Consider the following 4,222-nt stretch of genomic DNA (forward strand, 5'->3'; position numbering starts at 1 on the left):
GTTGGTGGTGAAAAAGTGTATCCATTGTAGAGACCGGGAGAAGGAGAGGTCTTTAACAAGTCCAGCAAAATTTTAGAGGGTATTTGTTTTCTGGAAATTGTCTTAAATGATTAATTATGTCATTTTACACTTCTAACATGCTTTTTTGCTTTCTTGAATTTCAGTATTCTTTTATAAAAACGGAAATCAAATTCAAATAATGTGAAAGCCCACTAAAATGCTCCATTCGAATTGTGATGCCTGTGAAGTCATTGGCTAACCCACTGCTCCTTCTGTCATAAAGCTCGTTCAGTGATGTCTTGTTTTGGAATTTACGTTTTGGAAAATTGTGTATAATACTGTACTGTACAAATACATTGATAAAACTACTGAAAAGTTGTTTTTGAGTGTTCCATAGAATAAAACGGGCTGCACTGTGTCGGCAAATTGCCACAACGTCACCGTATAAGTTCGTGAATTGAATTGAAAGTGCATTGCACTGAGAAGTTGAAATTAATTTATATGTGCTTTTCTGCTGTTACAAGGAAGGATAGAGTCATTGGACAAAATTAAACTCTTAGTGAAAATTAACAATATTATGAAAAGGATAGTTGCTACTCACCATATATATATAAAGTGCAACTCGCACAAACGTGACCACAGTCTGTGGCAGCTGAAGCCACAGTCGTTTTAGCCAAATCCACACAAATTGTTTGGTAGCTAATTTGTTAGAGCATTAGATTGTCGAATTGTATAAGATGATATTCATAGATCGCTGGTTCGAATCCCAGCTGAAAGAATATTTTAACTTATTTGTAAAATGACTCAGCAGTCATATGGAAACCAAATCATAATTACTAAGGTTCACCACACTGATCAGAAACAGATTATTATTGTTTTTCCCTTGCTGTTTATATGCACTTAAATTTGCAATCACTGTTCACACACGTCATGTTCAAAAAGATATTTTCTAGTTAATATGACCACACACTTTTTAATTTATTACAAACAATGTTCTTTTCACCTTTTTACTGTCCAGCTAGGATCCTTATTGTATAAACTTTCAAAGTTTCATCATGTTACGTAAAGATGAAGTAATTCTGCTTCGGACACAGACGTTAGTTTACGCTCACAAACATAACAGCCGTTACATTATGTTACCTGCATGTTGTACATGCTTTATATCTCCCTGTATAGAAAACCTGATAGTCATACACCTTGTTGCACTGTGGGAGTATGGACAGTGATATCTTCACTACTAGTGATGCTTTCTTAAAAAAAGTGAATTGTTTGTTCGCAAAGTAAATGTATTTTTCCTCTGTTGTACATTTCTCAGACTAAGATTAATGTGCAGCTGTATGTAAAATATCCCACCATTGAAACAGCTACTACAATCAGTTATTGCTAACGCTATTCTCGTATTTTGCGTAAAACTTTAAAAATATGACCCTTCCAGGAATTGAACGTATGACCTCTTAACTAGCAGCCAACTCTGCTATCCGTTGCGCCACCATGTGCCTATTGGGTGCATTGTCTGTGCGAAGTGTCTTCTGTAGAGGAATTCAGCACTAAGGTTTGTCAAGAACAATGTTATTGTGCTTTTGGTCATAGCTCATGACTAATAATCGACAATCTAGTTATAATATACGGTCTTATTTACAAATGTTCTACAGTTCCTTGGTATTGGGAAAGTTTAATGATGTTGCAGGGTGCAGGGAAAAGAATGTCCACTGTTGCACATACCTCTACTCTAAATGGGTGGAGCATAAAGGCATGAACTTTCGCTAGGTTTTCACTATCAGAATTCACAAAATTCCATATTATTGTTACTTTAAAGTTGTAATTGCATTTTCCATTACTAAATAGATAAACTGTTCATGGCCTTTTTAGATATTGAGAAGGCGTATGACAGTATCTGTAGGGACAAGCTCTGGGATGTGCTGAACGCAAAAGGGATAGATGAAGAGATAACACGAAAAGTCAGAAAAATGTATGAGGGAAGTGAGAGTTGTGTGAAAGTGGGGAGGGAACGTACTGCATGGTTCAAGCTGGAAAATGGGCTGCGACAGGGAAGTGCACTTTCGCCTTTATTGTTTATTATTGTTATGGATGAAATCCTACAGCAAGTATCAGATGCAATTGGAGATCATAAAATGAAAGCAGTGCTTTTTGCCGATAACCTGATGTTATGGGGAAATTGCGAGAAGGGGGTGCAAGAGCAGTTAGATGTATGGGAGGCAACAGCAGCACAATATGGAATGCATTTCTCTGCAAAGAAAAGTGAAATAATTGTCACAACAAGGAAGAAGAATAGGCCAAATGTGGATATAACTTGTGGAGGGGAAAAACTACAAGTGGTAGAGAACTTCAAGTACCTGGGAAGTATGATTGAAAGTAATGGAGGAAATGCAATGGAAATAAATGAAAGGTGCAGAAAAGCAGGGCAGTTCTACAAATGCATTAGGGGGCTTTTTTGGAGCAAGGTGGTGCCACAGAAATCCAAGGGAATTATATACCGAACATACTTTGTCCCCATATTGACATACGGAAATGAGACATGGGTAATGCACAAAAGCGACAAAAGTAGAATACAGGCTAGTGAAATGAAGTTCCAGAGGAGCAGGTTGAGTGTAACAAGACGAGACAGATTGCGAAATGTGTATGTGAGGGAAAGACTAAAGGAGGAACCAGTACAGGACAGGATAGAAAAATCAAGACTGCAGTGGTATGGACACATGAAGAGAATGGATGAGGGAAGAATTCCAAAGAGGATGTTTGATCTGCAACTGGAGGGGAAGAGGCCCAGAGGAAGACCAAGAGATAGATGGGTGAAGGGAGTGAAGGAATGTGTGACGAGAAGAGGAGAGAACTGGACGAAGGTGGAAGAGGGGGAATGGTGGAAAGACAGAACACGATGGAGAGGCTTGTGTTCCCGACAGACCCAGCCAGTGGCTGGAAACTGTCCAAGATGATGATGATAAACTGTTCGCAGAAAAAGTATGTAGAAACTCCTTAACTTTGTCTAACGCTCCCATCACACGTGTAAAGCTTCGACTTTACTCCTAGTCTGTGCAGTTACCAGAGCATCAGCCAATAACAGAGTGGTTTCGATCATGTGAGCAAATCTTGATATTTAATGATTTTTAAGCTTTTATTACATGGAAATAACACATAAATTGTGATAATGTTGACCATAAATGCTACTTAAATGTTATAATCAGTCAGAATAACAATAATCCGAACCATATTTTTAACATAGGAAAATAGCCTATTTGGGAGTGGGGCAAAAGGGAAGGCCTTTGGAAAGGATTAATACTTCCGTGGGACTAAGGCTTTTGGAGGAAAAATTCATGACTGGCTTTTGGATCTGTTTATGTTCTGTATTCTGTATATGTTGGTGGGAGAAAGTTTTTGAGGGTACAGTAAATGCAGGTCTGCGAGGCAGGGTTTGTCAGGTATGGGGGGATGTGGGGGACGTTTGGAGGCTGTTGTAGGAGAGTTGGATAGTGATACCTCAAGGTGGAAGTAGGTGAACAGGTTGGAGAGTTTTTTGAGGTGGTATTGTGCACTTAGTTTCTGGAGGGCTAGAGTCAATTTAAGAGATGGGATAAAGGAATTTGTGACTGCACAGCAGGAGAATTTTATCAGTGGAGAGGAAGTGTTGCAAGCAGATTTGTGCCTGATTTACATGGTTTTGCAGGACTATGTTGTGAGGGTTAAGGACTGGTGGAATCTGAACAGATGGAGGTCATTATGGAAGGAGGGGCTGCAGATGGAGATGAGTAATTTGATGGTAAGGCCATTTAGGGGAAGTTCATGAGCCAAACAACAGGGGAATAGTATGTGGGACTGGTTTCTGGTTAGGGATAAGGAAACTTTTCTGTATTATCACAGATGGAAGGAGCAGGGATCCATGGTGGTGGATAAAAATGCATAAAATACTTAAATAACATAAATATGTGAGGAAAAATACACAAAAATATTCCAAAATATATGGGAAAAATCACAAAAAGGACTGAATGGATGAAATTTGGGGAACAAGATAAAACCTAAGGTAGTAGGGCTAATACTTAAAGGTAAAAATGAACTGAAATAAATGGAAAAACACAATAAGATTATAGATAAAAGTAAATAAAGACTACAATGTTGGTTGCAGTATGGCGGGCAGACATGAATGAAGAACGGGGACAGCATATGTGACTAGATGAAGTAGGTTAGTATATGTTAATTGGAATAGGAGAGG

The sequence above is a fragment of the Schistocerca nitens genome, unplaced genomic scaffold, assembly GCF_023898315.1.
Source record: "Schistocerca nitens isolate TAMUIC-IGC-003100 unplaced genomic scaffold, iqSchNite1.1 HiC_scaffold_375, whole genome shotgun sequence".
In the NCBI taxonomy this organism is placed as follows: Eukaryota; Metazoa; Arthropoda; class Insecta; order Orthoptera; family Acrididae; genus Schistocerca; species Schistocerca nitens.